Source organism: Schistocerca serialis, chromosome 8 (genome assembly GCF_023864345.2).
Source record: "Schistocerca serialis cubense isolate TAMUIC-IGC-003099 chromosome 8, iqSchSeri2.2, whole genome shotgun sequence".
NCBI lineage: Eukaryota > Metazoa > Arthropoda > Insecta > Orthoptera > Acrididae > Schistocerca > Schistocerca serialis.
The window spans coordinates 614,001,528-614,023,081 of record NC_064645.1 but is presented as its reverse complement, the minus strand read 5'-3'; positions in this window follow the sequence as shown (position 1 = coordinate 614,023,081).

Here is a 21,554-nt window from a genome sequence, read left to right as displayed (position 1 = left end):
AGGAGAGAAGTTGAGAAACTGACGCAAAGGAGAAGTTTTCGTTCATCCTACTGTAAAAAAAAAAAAAAAAAAAAAAAAATCCTCGAATATCCAAGACTAAAGCTCCGGGTGAAGTACATTTGCTTTTACTAGAAGTCAGTTTGATTGCAGCTCTATTTTCGTTAGCAACTTATGCTATTGTCTTCGTTCGCCCTATTGTAGTTTTGAGAAAAAGATTCACACTTTTCTTTAAAATATTATCACAATCGGTAAGGGTAGTAGATACTATAGCATCCGAACTGTTTGTGTATCTGATCATTTAGAATAACTTACAATTCCAGCGATAATATTTTGTGGAACAATTAATGACGTTGTTAATTCAGATATATCTGATTTGAGGCAACATTATATACCAAGCTCCACTGCATCATATTCTTTGTAATTAGATCATTTTAAATAGTTATGATTACGACTTTACACTGTTTTTTTTTTTTCTCATCGAGAGCTCGTACATAGTACAATCATGTCAGCTTCGTTTGCTCATGTTCGTGCCATATTATAGTTTCCAGTGTATCGTTATTCGTAATTGTAATAATAACTGAATTTTTATAAATTTACTTTGTTTATTTGTGTTGTTTAAAAATGGTTCGCAGTTCAAAAATGGTTCAAGTGGCTCTGAGCACTATAGGACTTAACATCTGAGGTCATCGGTCCCCTAGAACTTAGAACTACTTAAACCTAACTAACCTAAGGACATCACACACATCCATGCCCGAGGCAGGATTCGAACCTGCGACCGTAGCGGTCGTGCGGTTCCAGACTGTAGCTCCTAGAACCGCTCGGTCACACAGGCGGGCGATTTGCAGTTCATTGAGGTGCTAATAACGACTCGTTTGTTAATTTATCTGATGATGAAGCGATCGAGCAATTGTCTCTCTATCGCAAACCAGTTCAGTATTAAAATGAGCCAGCCGGCCGGTGTGACAGAGCGGTTCTAGACGCTTCAGTCTGGAACCGCGCTGCTGCTACGGTCGCAGGTTCGAATCCTGCCTCGGGCATGGATGTGTACGATGTCCTTAGGTTAGTTAGGTGTAAGTAGTTCTTCTAGGGGACTGACGACCTCAGACGTTAAGTCCCATAGTGCTCAGAGCCATTTGAACCATTTTAAAATGGGCCTGCATCTTTTGGTAACGTTATCGACCTTTTATATTAACGCAAACTGTACGTTTGGCTTGGACAGTTAATTTTCATATTTTTTACTCGTCATCAGAAAGGTCTTCTAATTACACTCCTGGAAATTGAAATAAGAACACCGTGAATTCATTGTCCCAGGAAGGGGAAACTTTATTGACACATTCCTGGGGTCAGATACATCACATGATCACACTGACAGAACCACAGGCACATAGACACAGGCAACAGAGCATGCACAATGTCGGCACTAGTACAGTGTATATACACCTTTCGCAGCAATGCAGGCTGCTATTCTCCCATGGAGACGATCGTAGAGATGCTGGATGTAGTCCTGTGGAACGGCTTGCCATGCCATTTCCATCTGGCGCCTCAGTTGGACCAGCGTTCGTGCTGGACGTGCAGACCGCGTGAGACGACTCTTCATCCAGTCCCAAACATGCTCAATGGGGGACAGATCCGAAGATCTTGCTGGCCAGAGTAGTTGACGTACACCTTCTAGAGCACGTTGGGTGGCACGGGATACATGCGGACATGCATTGTCCTGTTGGAACAGCAAGTTCCCTTGCCGGTCTAGGAATGGTAGAACGATGGGTTCGATGACAGTTTGGATGTACCGTGCACTATTCAGTGTCCCCTCGACGATCACCAGTGGTGTACGGCCAGTGTAGGAGATCGCTCCCCACACCATGATGCCGGGTGTTGGCCCTGTGTGCCTCGGTCGTATGCAGTCCTGATTGTGGCGCTCACCTGCACGGCGCCAAACACGCATACGACCATCATTGGCACCAAGGCAGAAGAGACTCTCATCGCTGAAGACGACACGTTTCCATTCGTCCCTCCATTCACGCCTGTCGCGACACCACTGGAGGCGGGCTGCACGATGTTGGGGCGTGAGCGGAAGACGGCCTAACGGTGTGCGGGACCGTAGCCCAGCTTCATGGAGACGGTTGCGAATGGTCCTCGCCGATACCCCAGGAGCAACAGTGTCCCTAATTTGCTGGGAAGTGGCGGTGCGGTCCCCTACGGCACTGCGTAGGATCCTACGGTCTTGGCGTGCATCCGTGCGTCGCTGCCGTCCGGTCCCAGGTCGACGGGCACGTGCACCTTCCGCCGACCACTGGCGACAACATCGATGTACTGTGGAGACCTCACGCCCCACGTGTTGAGCAATTCGGCGGTACGTCCACCCGGCCTCCCGCATGCCCACTATACGCCCTCGCTCAAAGTCCGTCAACTGCACATACGGTTCACGTCCACGCTGTCGCGGCATGCTACCAGTGTTAAAGACTGCGATGGAGCTCCGTATGCCACTGCAAACTGGCTGACACTGACGGCGGCGGTGCACAAATGCTGCGCAGCTAGCGCCATTCGACGGCCAACACCGCGGTTCCTGGTGTGTCCGCTGTGCCGTGCGTGTGATCATTGCTTGTACAGCCCTCTCGCAGTGTCCGGAGCAAGTATGGTGGGTCTGACACACCGGTGTCAATGTGTTCTTTTTTCCATTTCCAGGAGTGTAGATCGCGATCAGGAATGATAATTTTATTTTGTGCGTTGCAGTGGCAGTAACTTCAGAAATGTTAGGTCTGATTGTAACGAAGACTTACAGTGCTAACGCCAGACTGCAGTAAGTTTAGCAGTTTCTGCTAAAATAGCTATATCTCTCAATTAATTTCTCTGCTAGTCGCATTACAAAGGAATATTAAAAAAATAAATCATAACTTTCACGAGAGGATGGTACATTATGGCAAGGAATCAGGAGCTCGACAGCGTATGTGTATGTATCCTAGTGGAAGCGTCGGCACAGATTATACAGCTGGCTGTTATGAACCTCCTACTTTTACCGCTTATGACTCTTTAACAAGATACTGTACTTCCTGGAAGAGTGACGTACTGACTAACGGGTCTGCGATAGTGGAGCGACATTCCGAGAACGATCGTATTAGCTATGTGCGTATTTCGTTAGCTTTGGAATTCCCACCGCCTTCTGCAGATTAAGTTGAACGTCGATCACGTTCATAAAATGAAAGCGTACATAGTCTACCGCCTCAGTTAAAGAGTTCAGAGCGCAAACGTGTCTCATGCATGGTGACGACGTAATCAGCTAAACCGAATACCCGTAAAAAAATGTAAGACATTAGCAACTGATGCACGCAGTATTAATATGCCACAATAACATTTACGCTTAGTTCATTAAGAAAAATATTATTGCGGAAAATTTTCAATAGTGTTGCAGTTATTAATGTGTCTGCTCTCCTCCAGATATCGAAGGAAAATTCGATGCAAATGAAGGTTTTAACGAGTGACAATAAGTAACGGGACACAAACAATTTTAGGTCCTTAGTATTTGTAACCGAATACTGAAGCAACGAAGTTTAATGGAGTTTACTAAAGAAACTGGAAGTTTTTGGAAACTGACATGCAGTATGCTTCCTGTTGCAGCTTGCTTGCTTGCTTGAATATAAAATGGTCAAATGCTTTATGAAATGATTTGTCTAAACTTAGAAATAAAGTGTTAGAGAAACGTTTGCCACACCTCTGAATGATGCATAAATCGTGTACAGCAGTTGAGATCTTTATACGTGGATATCAAGGACCCCGTTGAGTAAAATTCCGCCGGAGAAACATCCTCTAGCATTCTTAAAAATTGTAAGACTCTGAATTAAGGATCGAACTTTAAATTTTCAATCGGCACTTCATTTGCTGTACACGGTTTAGACCAACCATCAATTGAATGTCAGATGTTTTTGTAATCTACTTGTATCTTACTCTGCAACAAACAATTTAACGAAACACTTGACTATTTTATTTTTAAAAAATCAAGTTTTGTTCATAAAGTATGAAGTACACTCCAAACAGAAAAATGACGCATCACGAAGAAATTATCCGAATGGGACGGAAATCGACAGATGTGATGTATATGTACAGAGAAACAAATGATTGCAGTTTCAGAAACATTCTGATTATTCAGGAGACAAGCCAATAACGCACTGGTACACCTCTAGCTCTTATGCAAGCAGTTATTCTACATCTACATCTACATCCATACTCCGCAAGCCACCTGACGGTGTGTGGCGGAGGGTACCCTGAGTACCTCTATCGGTTCTCCCTTCTATTCCAGTCTCGTATTGTTCGTGGAAAGAAGGATTGTCGGTATGCTTCTGTGTGGGCCCTATTCTCTCCGATTTCATCCTCATGGTCTCTTTGCGAGATATACGTAGGAGGGAGCAATATACTGCTTGACTCCTCGGTGAAGGTATGTTCTCGAAACTTCAACAAAAGCCCGTACCGAGCTACTGAGCGTCTCTCCTGCAGAGTCTTCCACTGGAGTTTATCTATCATCTCCGTAACGCTTTCGCGATTACTAAATGATTCTGTAACGAAATGCGCTGCTCTCCGTTGGATCTTCTCTATCTCTTCTATCAACCCTATCTGGTACGGATCCCACACTGCTGAGCAGTATTCAAGCAGTGGGCGAACAAGCGTACTGTAACCTACTTCCTTTGTTTTCGGATTGCATTTCCTTAGTATTCTTCCAATGAATCTCAGTCTGGCATCTGCTTTACCAAGGATCAACTTTATATGATCATTCCAATTTAAATCACTGCTAATGCGTACTCCCAGACAATTTATGGAATTAACTGCTTCCAGTTGCTGACCTGCTATATTGTAGCTAAATGATAGGGGATCTATCTTTCTATGTATTTGCAGCACATTACACTTGTCTACATTGAGATTCAATTGCCATTCCCAGCACCATGCGTCAATTCGCGGCATTTCAGTACAATTTTCCATTGTTACAACCTCTCGATATACCGCAGCGTCATCCGCAAAAAGCCTCAGTGAACTTCCGATGTCATCCACAAGGTCATTTGTGTATATTGTGAATAGCAACGGTCCTACGACACTCCCCTGAGGCACAGCTGAAATCACTCTTACTTCGGAAGACTTGTCTCCATTGAGAATGACATGCTGCGTCGGCTTGCCATTAACTGATAAGAGTTGTTGGATGTCCTAATGAGGGATGTCGTGCACAATTCCGTCCACTACCTGACAGATCCTCGAAACCCCGAGCTGGTTGGAGAGCCTCGCCCATAATGCTCCAAACGTTCTCAGTAGGGGAGACATCCGGCGACGCTGTTGGCCAGGGTAGGATTTGGCAAGCGTGAGGACAAGAAGTAGAAGCAGAACGTTGACGGTATTCTAGACGCCGTTCTGTTGACCTTATGGCAAGCCATCCTGGCCTACATTTTAGCAAGATAATGCCCTCCTGCGCACGGCGAGAGATTCTAACGTTTGTCTTCGTGCTTGCTAAACAATGCCTTGGCCAGCTAGGTCGCCGGATCTCTCCCCAGCTGAGTACGTTCGGAGCGTTGGAGGGCCCTCCAACCAGCTCGGGATTTTGACGATAACAGCACAGCACTCATCACAACATCCTTCAGGAGAAAATCCAACACTTGTATCAATCAGTGGCAGGCCGGATGACTGCTTGCATAAAGACCGGAGGTGGACCATTGCGTTAATGACTTGCTCAATTTGTGAAGCTCTCTCTCGTGAATAAATCATCAAATTTTTCTGAAACAGTAATCACAGTTGACATTTGCTTTCCCTAAATCTACATCACTGATTTCCTTCCCATTCGGATTATTCTTAAGTTATACGTGTTTTTCTGTTTTTTTTTCTCTCTTACAGTGCACATTTTAATATTGGTCGCTATTCTATTATTATTAAGTTTCAACTTATGTTGTGATTTTTCAGTTTGACACTTCATCAACAGCAGCAAATCACTAATTAAGTTTTTCTTAATTACGTTAATTACTTTCATACAACCTAGCCTTTTCTTCAAAATTAGATCAGTCGCTGGTCAGTTTGCTACACCATTTGTCAATTCCCCACTCTTCTTTTGGCCTTGGAAATTCGGACAAAAATCGATTGTGTACTTTTTCTTCAAGTAACTAATTAAATTTCTGTTAATTACCCGTATTACTACAAAACAATTAAATATTTTTTACACACTGGTCAATCTGAAGCCACATTTTTGCGGTGTGCTCATATTACAGTTATCCAGGAGGCTAAAAGAATAGTTGCATTAAGTAACGAAGTATAGGATTAAAAGGTTCAATTTCTATTGGGGGGTCATAGTATTCCTACCCATTTCCCATTCTTCATTTGGCAATGAAAATTCGAAGAAAAATTTTTCCCTAAAATTACTGATTAAGTTTTTCTTAACTACCGTGATTACTTTCAAGCGATTAAATTTTTTGCAAGATTAGACCCGATGCAGGCCTTTGTAATGCTCCATTTGTCCATTTCCCCCTCTTAGTTCAAAGGTCTCTGTTGTAGTCCTTTCATGTTAATTTCTTAAATATGTTGTCATTAACGGCATAAATTCCTCTTCTAAATTTACTGTGGTGTTTCTGACTATCTGGGAGGAGACTGAGCAGTGGAACGTGTTACTTTTACACATAAACAAGAACGATTTGTCACACTACTACACTTTAAAGCACAGTTTATATGTAATTCATACACTCCTGGAGATTGAAATAAGAACACCGTGAATTCATTGTCCCAGGAAGGGGAAACTTTATTGACACATTCCTGGGGCAGATACATCACATGATCACACTGACAGAACCACAGGCACATAGACACAGGCAACAGAGCATGCACAAAGTCGGCACTAGTACAGTGTATATCCACCTTTCGCAGCAATGCAGGCTGCTATTCTCCAATGGAGACGATCGTAGAGATGCTGGATGTAGTCCTGTGGAACGGCTTGCCATGCCATTTCCACCTGGCGCCTCAGTTGGACCAGCGTTCGTGATGGACGTGCAGACCGCGTGAGACGACGCTTCATCCAGTCCCAAACATGCTCAATGGGGGACAGATCCGGAGATCTTGCTGGCCAGGGTAGTTGACTTACACCTTCTAGAGCACGTTGGGTGGCACGGGATACATGCGGACGTGCATTGTCCTGTTGGAACAACAAGTTCCCTTGCTGGTCTAGGAATGGTAGAACGATGGGTTCGATGACGGTTTGGATGTACCGTGCACTATTCAGTGTCCCCTCGACGATCACCAGTGGTGTACGGCCAGTGTAGGAGATCGCTCCCCACACCATGAGGCCGGGTGTTGGCCCTGTGTGCCTCGGTCGTATGCAGTCCTGATTGTGGCGCTCACCTGCACGGCGCCAAACACGCATACGACCATCATTGGCACCAAGGCAGAAGCGACTCTCATCGCTGAAGACGACACGTCTCCATTCGTCCCTCCATTCACGCCTGTCGCGACACCACTGGAGGCGGGCTGCACGATGTTGGGGCGTGAGCGGAAGACGGCCTAACGGTGTGCGGGACCGTAGCCCAGCTTCATGGAGACGGTTGCGAATGGTCCTCGCCGATACCCCAGGAGCAACAGTGTCCCTAAATTGCTGGGAAGTGGCGGTGCGGTCCCCTACGGCACTGCGTAGGATCCTACGGTCTTGGCGTGCATCCGTGCGTCGCTGCGGTCCGGTCCCAGGTCGACGGGCACGTGCACCTTCCGCCGACCACTAGCGACAACATCGGTGTACTGTGGAGACCTCACGCCCCACGTGTTGAGCAATTCGGTGGTACGTCCACCCGGCCTCCCGCATGCCCACTATACGCCCTTGCTCAAAGTTCGTCAACTGCACATACGGTTCACGTCCACGCTGTCGCGGCATGCTACCAGTGTTAAAGACTGCGATGGAGCTCCGTATGCCACGGCAAACTGGCTGACACTGACGGCGGCGGTGCACAAATGCTGCGCAGCTAGCGCCATTCGACGGCAACACCGGGGTTCCTGGTGTGTCCGCTGTGCCGTGCGTGTGATCATTGCTTGTACAGCCCTCTCGCAGTGTCCGGAGCAAGTATGGTGGGTCTGACACACCGGTGCAATGTGTTCTTTTTTTCCATTTCCAGGAGTGTATAATTACACTTCAAAATTGTCATGAAGAAACCAGCAGTCGTAATGCACGGGTTATAATGCAACACATGTACTGGAGAAAATCGTCGTCCCAAAAGATTGCAAAGGAAGCGGTAGTTGAAGGTGCGGTCTTATTGATAGCTGTCCACAAACATCCAAAAATCAAGGCCCTCTTACCTCCTCACGTGCCTCCCCTCCCTACCCCCCCTCCATCCACCGATAGGGGAGACGCAGGCTATTTCAAATGGCCCCTCGTAGTTTTTCTGAGGCACGCGGCCTGCCTTGAGGTGGTAGCCTTTAGCCAACACAACAGGGAAATTTAGCAGCACCGCTATGCCCCCAGTGGGATTGCGACTCTGTCTGGTGACCATTCCCAGTAGACATGCCGCCCTCGCTTCCAGCAGCCCACTGTTCTGCGATGGAGAACAGTTGTATTTAACGTCAATGCAACTCTTCCTTGCAATCTGTTAAACGTACTTTTCAGAAAGACTGGACCACTTTGGAACAACAACGCAATTCTGGAGAACGCTCCAGATGGCTTTTTCAAAACCAGTAGCTTGTGAAACAGAAAGTCTTCTGCCTAAAGCGACCACAACCTCACACCACATTGTCTTCAGTGCAATGCACCTCAGCAAGCACACTACTGAGTGGTCAGCGTTATCGATGACGACAAAAGCTACATATTCAACAGAGCACGACGCCAGTATCCCTCAGAACAAAATCGTGATAAATGAGTGCTATTCCGACCATGGGTTGTTTGCCTAAGGGACTCTTAGGGAACTCGGCCACCACGTCAAAAATGGCTCTGATCACTATGGGACTTAACATCTGAGGGCAACAGTCCCCTAGAACTTAGAACTACTTAAACCTAACTAACCTAAGGACATCACACACATCCATTCGAACCTGCGACCGTAGCAGTCGCGCGGTTACGGTCTCAAGCGCCGAGAACCGCTCGGCCACCGCGGCCGGCTTGGCCACCACGTCATTCCCAGCACTGGACTGTAACATTAATAATGCATAATAAAGCAAGTCTTAAAAAAGGGAAACACAATCATGACTCTAATAAATTTCCTTTTTCCACAAAAACAGGCAGTCCGTTTTCTTTTAGCTTTATGAACAAAATCGATATATAACAAATGTACAAATGTGTGTGAAATCTTATGGGACTTAACTGTTAAGGTCATCAGTCCCTAAGGTTACACGCTACTTAACCTAAATTATCCTAAGGACGAATACACACACCTATGCCCGAGGGAGGACTCCAGCCCCCGCTGGGACTAGCCTAACAGTCCATGACTGCAGCGCCTCAGACTGCTCGGCTAATCCCGCACGGCTCGATATATAAATAATAGATTTCAGCTATCAGTCGTCCTTTGGAATTTTTATTGGCAGATCTAGATTTCAGCTAGAAACTAACCATTCTCAATGCACTATCCTTTTTTGGTCAATGCATGTAATGCCTGTTGGTCTGGCTTTGTACACAGTTCATTGAATACATATTATTTACAAATCAAAATAACGGTCGCTGCGTGTAACAGCCTCTGAATGGAGGGTAACCTGATGAAAATCGATATACACTCCTGGAAATGGAAAAAAGAACACATTGACACCGGTGTGTCAGACCCACCATACTTGCTCCGGACACTGCGAGAGGACTGTACAAGCAATGATCACACGCACGGCACAGCGGACACACCAGGAACCGCGGTGTTGGCCGTCGAATGGCGCTAGCTGCGCAGCATTTGTGCACCGCCGCCGTCAGTGTCAGCCAGTTTGCCGTGGCATACGGAGCTCCATCGCAGTCTTTAACACTGGTAGCATGCCGCGACAGCGTGGACGTGAACCGTATGTGCAGTTGATGGACTTTGAGCGAGGGCATATAGTGGGCATGCGGGAGGTCGTGTGGACTTACCGCCGAATTGCTCAACACGTGGGGCGTGAGGTCTCCACAGTACATAGATGTTGTCGCCAGTGGTCGGCGGAAGGTGCACGTGCCCGTCGACCTGGGACCGGACCGCAGCGACGCACGGATGCACGCCAAGACCGTAGGATCCTACGCAGTGCCGTAGGGGACCGCACCGCCACTTCCCAGCAAATTAGGGACACTGTTGCTCCTGGGGTATCGGCGAGGACCATTCGCAACCGTCTCCATGAAGCTGGGCTACGGTCCCGCACACCGTTAGGCCGTCTTCCGCTCACGGCCCAACATCGTGCAGCCCGCCTCCAGTGGTGTCGCGACAGGCGTGAATGGAGGGACGAATGGAGACGTGTCGTCTTCAGCGATGAGAGTCGCTTCTGCCTTGGTGCCAATGATGGTCGTATGCGTGTTTGGCGCCGTGCAGGTGAGCGCCACAATCAGGACTGCATACGATCGAGGCACACAGGGCCAACACCCGGCCTCATGGTGTGGGGAGCGATCTCCTACACTGGCCGTACACCACTGGTGATCGTCGAGGGGACACTGAATAGTGCACGGTACATCCAAACCGTCATCGAACCCATCGTTCTACCATTCCTAGACCGACAAGGGAACTTGTTGTTCCAACAGGACAATGCACGTCCGCATGTATCCCGTGCCACCCAACGTGCTCTAGAAGGTGTAAGTCAACTACCCTGGCCAGCAAGATCTCCGGATCTGTCCCCCATTGAGCATGTTTGGGACTGGATGAAGCGTCGTCTCACGCGGTCTGCACGTCCAGCACAAACGCTGGTCCAACTGAGGCGCCAGGTGGAAATGGCATGGCAAGCCGTTCCACAGGACTACATCCAGCATCTCTGCGATCGTCTCCATGGGAGAATAGCAGCCTGCATTGCTGCGAAAGGTGGATATACACTGTACTAGTGCCGACATTGTGCATGCTCTGTTGCCTGTGTCTATGTGCCTGTGGTTCTGTCAGTGTGATCATGTGATGTATCTGACCCCAGGAATGTGTCAATAAAGTTTCCCCTTCCTGGGACAATGAATTCACGGTGTTCTTATTTCAATTTCCAGGAGTGTAGTTTTCACATTCAACTGCAGCATACAATTCGCATCTCATTATTTTGCTACATTCAGCGAAGTTAACCGCCGCCGATCACAGAGGCTCCCATGACATGCTCCTCCCGCTGGTGGATCCAACTTTGAACATGGAACACATCTACGGACATAATGCATGGTTGGTCCACCTTCAAGCCCTGTCCCAGATGCGGCATGTTGTGGATTCTCATCCCAACATTGTTCCAGATATAACGCTCAGCAGATCCACACTCAAATGCTAACTCGTGTCTACTGTGGGCATGAGAGCCATCTGCGACACCTGCACAGGTACAGACATACAGAAAACAGAGAAAACGTGCTTCCACCGTAGAATATGTGGTTGGAGATGACTGAATGCATTCAAGTACAGTGCTGCCGCCCGAACTGAAAAATAGTCCATTTGCGGTAGGTGCTGGCAGCTGTACTACATTTACAATCGATATTATAACACGGAACGAGAAGTGATGTCATGATCGCATGGATAGAAGTGACGTTAAATCGATAAAATTACGGAAAATACGTATTTATTCAGGGAAAATACGCTGAAATGCGGGGAAATTGAGGGCGTACTTCCATGTCTTCTGATCGGTGCAGAACAATTCTTGTACGTGGAAACGAGTGTACGACAGCAAGAGGAATACGAGAAAACGTTGAGATGGAAGCACAGAGAACCAGGGAAAGAGTCTTTTAGTTTTCGTCGGAGCAACGAGGCAACATTCTACTGTATGTCTATTGAGGTAATAGTGATACACGCGAGTTGACTGCCGTCTTTGATGCTTTCCTGGAGAAAAGAGAACCATCTGCCTCTAAGCTTACTAGCATATGCGTTAAAGGATGGCAGAGTGGACGGAATGATCGGTTGAGATGGATTTGTAACAAGGTACAATTTAATGGTAGACTGATAATGCATTCTAGAGAGAGAGGGACATGTTGCTGCAGGTGAGTTGACTATTTTTTTCCGTTGTTCTGCCAGTATGCATGAGGTGTGTGACATAACCCGCGTGCGACTGGCTTTCAGCTGCGTGTTCTGTCTGTGACTTAGAGCACTGTCTACTTGCGATTGTTAACAGCAAACCTCTCGATCAGCAGAGGACTTACATCCTATTTCGACACTTTCCTCTAGAAGAATGAAGATTTATGCGAGGTACTCCACTCCCCTGCCGCATCTTGGGCATAAAGTCGAGCATACAGTTTCATAACTACGGTGATTCTAAGTTAGCGACAGGTGTTTGTGAGGTACCGCAATCCCCGTATATACATCTGCTTGACAGATGTCCTATTTACATAGTAGCGGTATGACGCGTAATTTCCAAGTCAAACACCGCTGCTATGCGTTTGTCTCTTTCTTTCTAAGAGACGTTCTCCATTACTAACGATCATTTTATATAGGACTGATGCGAGCATAGTATAATTTAATGGCCGCGGGGGTTTAGCCGAGCGGTCTGGGGCGCTGCAGTCACCGACTCTGCGGCTGTTCCCAGCGGCGGTTCGAGTCCTCCATCGGGTATGGGTGTGTGTGTTTGTCCTTAGGATAGCTTAGGTTGATTAGTGTGTACGCTTAGGGACTGATGACCTTCGCAGTTAAGTCCCATACGATTTCACACACATTTGAACATTTTGAACATATAATTTATGAACCATGACCGGACGTGAACAGTAAGACCTATACACCGCTATATAACAATATTGTACATGTATAACAAAAAATCGATGTTTTAAGGAAATAGTTTTTCATTTTACCGTTTGTCACCACAGTTTATCGCACAGAAACCTGGAAGGAGAATGAATGTCATGCGCTGGAAATATATTTCTTACATTGGGATAGTAATAGCGCTGCATTCCATACGACTAATAGGTCGGAAACCCAAACGATCTAACATTATGGCGTGTGTGCACAGCTTTTTAGCCTTAGGAATGCATATGTTTATGTTCTCTCTTACCAATACCTTCTTGGCAATGACCCCAGAAACTAGAACAATACTTTAGAATTGATAGCGCAGTTGATTACGTAAAATGCTGCAAACTCAATGTATCATGAGCTCCATCATACATAAATACCACTCGTTTCTTGTTCTTGATCGTCTGCTATATCATCACAATACTTTCATATCTGCTATATACTGATAAGAGGTGCTAAACTCCTCGACATTCGCGCATCTGGAGGAATCTTGTGCTCTTGGAGAGGTGTGGGACAGCAGTTAGAGCCTCGGTTCGTGCTGTTCCTTCACGACACGTGGAATGTAGCGGTCTACTTATGGTCATCTGCAGATTAAATCGGTGCCAGTGCTACATGGACGTTGGTCAAGGACAATGCGAGGAGATCTTTAAGAATGCAAGAATGCCCTGTCACTCCCACCCACAAAGAGAAAGATCATAAATTACTGATCGAAGTGCTAGAAATACGTAGGTCACTGTCTGCTATACTTTGGTGTATTTGCTCGAGAATTAATCAATGAAAGTACTGCACAATCTATTTACATTCGCAATGGTACTCGCAAAGTAGTGGAGATGTTGTTTAGCGATGATACAGAAATTGAAGCATGATACCGCGTAGAATCTGCCATGAAGTTTCATGCTGCTGCATCATTGGTCAGTATTGAAACTACGGTAAAATTGCTAAAATTGAACGCACTATAAACTGTGATGCTCATTATTACATTACATCAACGGTGTCTTTTTCATCCCATCCTTCCAAGCTGTTGATTACCACATAATTACTGACTGACATCATTTGTTTGAGATGGAGAAAGACTCTTGGTGGAGGGAGAAACACCTCCTGGGGATACCTAGCACCAAAACAGTGATTACGTACATGATAGCAATACGAGGAATCGGTCAAACTGAACACAGCGCCATCAGGTATTCCATCACTGTGAATGATAAGCTCAAATGTAGAGGTCGTCAGTCACCTTCAGACAGCAGTTGAGAAACGCTCCACAAGGCCTCAAAACTCCTTCAGTTTTATTTCAGTGTCTCAGTGTGTATGTGTGTGTGTGTGTGTGTGTGTGTGTGTGTGTGTGTGTGTGTGTGTATTGTGAGAGCAGCAGCAACAGCATGATTCACACTGTGTGATGTCTAGTTTTCTGTGAGAGCCAATGGGTCAAAATGTGTTAATGTCAGTTTAGAGTGTGGTGTCACCGCCAGACACCACACTTGCTAGGTGGTAGCCTTTAAATCGGCCGCGGTCCATTAGTATACGTCGGACCCGCGTGTCGCCACTGTCAGTGATTGCAGACCGAGCGCCGCCACACGGCAGGTCTAGAGAGACTTCCTAGCACTCGCCCCAGTTGTACAGCCGACTTTGCTAGCGATGGTTCACTGACAAAATACGCTCTCATTTGCCGAGACGATAGTTAGCATAGCCTTCAGCTACGTCATTTGATACGACCTAGCAAGGCACCATTACCAGTTACTATTGATGCTGTAAAACATGTACCGTCAAGAGCGATGTTCACCAATTATGGATTAAAGTTAAGTATTCCAGCAGCTACATACGTTTTTTTGCTAGGCTAATTTCCTTGACCTTTTCCAGACCTCACGCCAGCCTGCGTGACCTAAAACGCGTGTCTTTCGGCTTCCTCTCATAGTTGGTTGGTGCTCTTGCCAATCCAAAACATAGAGCCTGACGCAAGCCTCGAAGTCGTGGCAGAAAAAACAAAATGTATGGCAGTGTACAAAGCGTGTTACAGCAGTAAAAGCGTTGTATCAGACGACAAAACAGGGACCCTCTCTTGCGACTGATAATCTGTGGGACACGGTCCTGATAATCTGTGGGACACGGTCCTTGTACAGTAAAGGCGATGAAACTTTACACTGGGCTGTGGAAGCGATGTCGATCACTAGCCGTCTGCTCCAATGGATAAATACCTGTATACTTAATTGGATCGCTGCATATGCTCCATGTTGACATGCAGACGGTTTTTGTTTTCGATATATCAGAAGAGAGAGATGCGGTAAAAATCTGATGAAATTAGCGGAACTTTTATAGTTCATAATTTTTCTCTTTTGGATGGTACACAATAACGATGATAGACCGTTTGGGTGATAGACATGACTGGACACTGAGAGAGGCGGATCTGTTTCGGACTGCCGTACCTGTATGATGTTGAGTCTTCCTAAAGTTCCCGATAAGAAACACCACCGCAACTTGTAAGTAGGCTGTTTATGTTTTCTTATTGGCAATGTTACGTAGCGCTCTGTATGAAAATCACTGGCTGTGCTGTGTGCAGTCTGTGGCTAGTTTGCATTGTTGTCTGCCATTGTAGTGTTGGGCAGCGGCAGCTGGATGTTAACAGCGCGTAGCGTTGCGCAGTTGGAGGTGAGCCGCCAGCAGTGATGGATGTGGGGAGAGAGATGGCGGAGTTTTGAAATTTGTAAGACTGTCATGAACTGCTATATATAATATGACTATTAAGGTAAATACAGTGTTTGTTCTCTATTAAAAGCTTTCGTTTGCTAACTATGCCTATCAGTAGTTAGTGCATTCCTTAGTTTTAATCTTTTATTTAGCTGGCAGTAGTGGCGCTCGCTGTATTGCAGTAGTTCGAGTAACGAAGATTTTTGTGAGGTAAGTGATTTGTGAAACGTATAGGTTAATATTAGACAGGGCCATTCTTTTGTAGGGATTATTGAAAGTCAGATTGCGTTGCGCTAAAAAATATTGTGTGTCAGTTTAAGCACAGTCTTGTATAATTCTTCAAAAAGGGGACGTTTCAAACTGTTCGTATTGTCTTTTACACTACCTCGTGGTGCTGGAGCAGGCTTCGTTTAGCACTACCCTTACACATCGTACATGGTTGGTGGAGCTACGACTACATGTTCCCATTTCCACTGAGTGGTCAAAACATGGCCCTATAGCATTAACTCAGCTCATTCTGTTTCTACACGGGTTGCAGAACGTGGTGGATGTAGCTCTCTCTGACTTCTACTCAGTTCCGACTTAAACTGGGACGATCGCGTGTGCAAAGCTGCAGGGATGGCGGGGCAGAATCTGAGAAGTAGTTACAAGACGCATATGGACTGCCTAAAACCACGTTGGAATTTTACTGTAACAGGTAGGTTAGAAAAACATGACTCGTTTAGAGATATGAGAGTGCCAAGAATATGATTCACTATTGGCTGTAATCATTAAAAGACTTCTCCATGGGATCTAACGTAGGTGTGTGGTTGAATGAAAAGACTCGATTTCAAATCACAGACAGCATTTCTCCCGGAAAGCGTAACACTAGAGATCTCAAAAGCCAGTGTATATTTCTTACGACTTTAGTCACCAAAACATCTACTGTATGTGATAATTCTCAATCAACCATCGCCTGTAACCCAGAGGATATATCGCAGAACCTCTGACATGGCAACGAAACAGAATGCGTTACAAATACTAGAGAAATATTTAGTGGCAGCATGAGGGAGTTGCAAATAAAGGCTTCATACCACGTTCCTTAGCCACATCACTTTGTAAATTCAGTGATTTTATTACGAGCTTACACCTTCGGCGACGTGTAACAGCACTGTCGGTCTGTTAGTACACACTCCGATGACCGCCCTCTATATTCAATACCGAAGTATTTGTGTGGAAAAACCATTCAGAGATAATGCCATACCTCGGTTTATAAGGCTTATATAGGTTTTAACATGGATACCGTCAGCGGTACTTGTGAGTACCTGTAGAACCAAGACCACATGTGACAGTAACATGGCCATTACGGTAGTGTGTTTGAACATCTGGTGGCTTGTAAGACGATTACGCCTCTCTAAGAGACAGTGTATCATGCACAGGCAAAAAACTTATAACACTTGTCCACCTATCACCGATTTTCGCTCAGTATTGTTATGTATCGCCAGTATTCAGTTATTGATGATTTGGTGAAGTATTATAGTTAGTGGTAGTATTAGTAGTAGTAGTAGTAGGGGATGCGTGTTAGATTCGCATTGTGCATGCATTACGGGAATGTGACGTGGCACAGGCGGGGGGGGGAAATCATTCTAGCGACACGATGCGGGACGCAAATGATGGAGAAATCCACTGAGATCAGCGACTTTGACAAAGGGGAGATTATTATTACGCAGGGCCTGTGGACGTGTATCTCGAAAACGGCGAAGCTGGTAGAAAGTTCACGTGCCACTGCCGTGAGGATCCATAGAAAGCGGTAGAACGGCAATGAAACTATCGCTAGGCTAGGCTTCATCTATTCTTCACAAGACATGGGGTTCGGAGCCTTGCCTGCTCTGTAAAGCAGGAGAGGTAGCGATCTGTGGCATTTCTGCCGAGAGACCACAATCCTGATGCACGCATCGTTCACCATACATTGTTGAACATGATGCTCCACAGCAGATGACGCCTATGTGCCTTCACATGTGAGCCCAACGACGTCGCGAATTACGATAGCAGTAGGCATGGGATCATCGAGATTGGACCTTGGATCAATGAAAACGTGTCGGCCCTTCGGATAAATCACGTTTCTTCCTAGACCTGGTCCTATCCATAAATGCCATCATCGAGGTGAACAGCCGCTCGATACGTGTATCGCCCCTCGAGCGCAGGCTGGTGGGATCAGTATTATGTTATGGAAGGCATTCTCCTGCGCTTGCATAGGACCTGACGTAGAATCGAAGGCCCGCTGACAGCTCAGGACCACCTGTATCTCTTTACGCTTGATGCCATTCCCCGAGGAAGATGTCATCTTTCAGTACGATAATTGTTCTCGTCTCAAAGCCAGAACTGTGCTACCGTGGTATGAGGAGCATGATAGAGAACTCATGTTGATGTCTGGACACAATATTTGCCTGATGTGAACCCGACGGAACCCATTTGGGTCTTAATAAAGCGCCGCGTTCACAAATCAGCGACCTTCTGTTAAACGTAATTACATGACTTGTGCATGGACATTTGGTCCCGCATACCTCCACAAACCTACCAACAAACTATCGAATCCATGATAAGCAGAATCAGTGACGTACTGCGTTACTGAGGTGGTCCAACAAGCTATTAAGCAGGTGATCGTCGAACCAGAGGCAAACTGTACGCCACGTGAAGTTTAGTAGGGGGAAACTTCGCTAGGTGGCGCGGATATACGTAACATAAATATTACAGCATTTACGATATGATGAACAGTTTCAATATAGTACACAATAACAGCTACAAACGTTTAAAAGGAATTACAAATCAAGACAATATACGTAAGCCTTGATTTGTAATTCCTTTATTAAAAATGTGGTGAATATTATGCAGAGATTGTTCAGAAACTCAGTGGAATATCTGGTCTACATAATGCACCGAAAAAGTCGACTGTGATGAGACTGATGGCTAAATTTGAGACAGCCGGTTCGGTTGTGGACATTACGCCATCGCGCCAGCCTTTGTCTCGATCTGCGGAAAATATCGCCATCCTGAGTGACAACATTGCTGTAAGTCGGGTGAAACCTACACCCCGGCAATCACAGCAATATTAGATATTCCCAAAACCAGCATGCACAGAATTCTGAATGACCTGCATCTTTGGGCCTGCTAAGGCCGTCTGACACAAGAACGGAAGCCAAACAATTACGAAAAACGCCAAGCATTTGCCTGCTGGATGCTTGTGAAACAAAGAGCGGACAACAGTTTCACCAAGAGAATAATGTTCACTGATGAGGTGCGCTTCCTGTTGAATGGTTTCGTGAACATGCAAAATTGCAGGATTTGGGACACAGAAAACCCTCAATAAGTTACCGAGAAGCCATTACATCTGCAACGAGTGACTGCGTGGTGTGGCATTTCGGCTGAGGGCGTAATTGGGTAGTTGTTCCTCGAAGATGGTGCCGGAAACGCATTAACCATGGACATTGAATGCTACTGCAATATATTAAGAATTTTTATGGTCTGAGCAGGGTCATGTGAGTGCTAAAGGGTTTGGTTTAAACAGCTGACGTAATCTGTCAAAAATCGATTGCAACCATGGTCTTAAGGCGGCGGATCGAGAAGAGAAGGGTCTCTGGTTCTGTTTCCTGCCGATTCGGAGATTTTCTCCGTTCAGGAACCGACTGTTGTCCTTAGGCCCATATAAGAAAGTCGTAGACACGACTATAATATAAATAAAGAGGTCTACAAAAATTTAAAACTCCAGTAGCTAATTACATGCGTGTGCGTAGATTCGAGGCTTGCCGGTGCAGATATATCCCAGTGGGGTCATTATAGAACAGTGTAGTAATAATAGTTCTAGATGTGGGTGTAGTTGTAGTTAGTCTGCAGACTTCAAGCTCTTCCGAGACAGCCAGTAAGAACCGTAAGAATTAAGTCGGAAGTTACTCACTTCGGAGATTAATCATATTCCCTTTTTATATTGTTTAATTTAATTACATTTACAGTATACCTTATCCAGCATTGTACGTTATCATGTTTATAGAATTTGTACGACCTGGTTGAGTTTCCTTACACGCTCTTCGAAAGTTATTGTAATGAACTGAATTATAACGAATTAAGTCTCGATCGGCCAGAAACCTGATGCTGTCGAGTTCCGACATGTGCTCTTAGACGTTTCTATTCTTCCTGCAAACAAGCACAATTTAAATGCTATTTCTGAGTGAGAAAACCCCTGTGAAATCTTACCCTATGTGCAGAAAGTAGATGGAGTTTTCCTATCCATTTTGTGCCGCTGCGCTGAAATTCTCATAATTTGCATATTCGAGCTTGTAGTACACACCATGGCCATTTGATCATTTGAGGTTTGTAGCATGACGCCTTTATGGTGCTGAAATTTTAATAGTTATCAGTCTATAGATGAATCGGTTAGTTGCATTGGAGTCATGTCCACATTTTTTTCTGTGGGGTCCTGTTCACTCGTCCCACATAGGGTGCCTAAAGGATGCTGCGTTCTCGGAATGCTATACAACATTTCGAAATAGTAACATTAGTAGTTTTATTTGCATAAAGCAAATTGACAATACTTAAATTTGAATTTACAATGGTGTCGCAAGCGATGGGCGACATGCAAACAATCAGAGTCCTGTATACAAGGACAATGTAAGCAATTGGTATGGATCACACGTCACTGCTATCGTAGTTCTCTCCTAGGACTGTCCGAATACTGTCCGGCCGAGGCTGGCAGGAGCGGCGCTTATATTCACTTCGTCTAGATGTCGCTCCTATCGTGGTGACGTCCAGGTCAGCGCGCTATTGGCTGACTTCGTCTCACTGCCTTCTTTGCTCTTGCGATCTTGATCTTCGTGCTGTGCTGGCGCTTGTTGATACGCCGGAACATTCCTCCCCCCCCCCCCCCCCCCCCAAAGCGACGAACCGTCGTCGTGTAGGGAGTGAGACCACGGCGGGGGAGAAAGGAGGGTGGGCACACTGCTGGAGAGGGACATGTGGCTGCACGGGACGTCAAGCTTCTGGTCGTACCTCGCCGTCCGGCCTGCGCTCTGGCGGAAACGTCCCCCAGAAAACGACCAGAAGGGTAGACGTCCAACTCCCGCTGCCACGAACCAGATGATGAAGGCGGTAACTGCTGCGGTGTGGACGGGTCCAGCTCTATCGGTAGCACGAGAGGAGGCGGAGGAGGCATAGGTCGTCCAGCGGTGTCAAGATGACGCCCTCTGGGGGCTGCTGTGGCTACGCTGTCCTCGAGATCCGTGAATCTGGGGGAAGAGACACTGAAAGATCATCTTGTACGTGGCAAAGGCGAAGTTGATTGTGATGGCGCCACTGCAAGCCAGCGGGACCTTAAAGAAGATACAAGCAAAGTCAAGTCGACGGACTATCTCGCATCGCGCCCTACGTCTCCTGCCGCTAAAAACCCTGTAAAAGGTAACACCATGCGGCGCGAAGAGATATCTACGGCCTTCCTTCGGCGTCGGATGCTGAGGAGGGTGGGGCAGCGTCCGATGGCGGCGGCCGTGAAATAATTCCGCCGGCGATGGTGCATCTCGTGGGTGAGAACGATAGGAGGCGAGAAACAGTTTCAATGTTCGATACCTTGTGTGTGTTGGATGCCATGGCGTTCACAGAATATTTCAAATTCATTTGACGTGAACGGAGGGCCGTTGTCTGACACCTTCGAGGCAAAAAATCTAAGACAACACCTTTGTGCTGCGTGATATTGTCGAGTTCTTTGGCACAGCAAAAGAAAACTGCCTGTACGAATCAACCACAATGAACTGAATGGTGTTCCAAAAAGGTTCCGTAAAGTCTATGTGCACATGTTGCCGTGGTGATTGCGACTTAGGCCTAGCAGAGAATTTTCGTGGTGGAGTGGACTGATTTTCTGCACATGCGTGACACTGCGCCGTCATCTGTTCTGTTTGCGCGTCAATGCCCTTCGAAGTACAGTGTCGACGTACGAACTGTTTCGTACGAACAATCCCCCAGTGTCCTCGGTGAAGTAACTGCAATAGTTCTTCTTGCAAAGCTTTAGGGGTCGACAAACGTGACTGTCTACTGTCATTT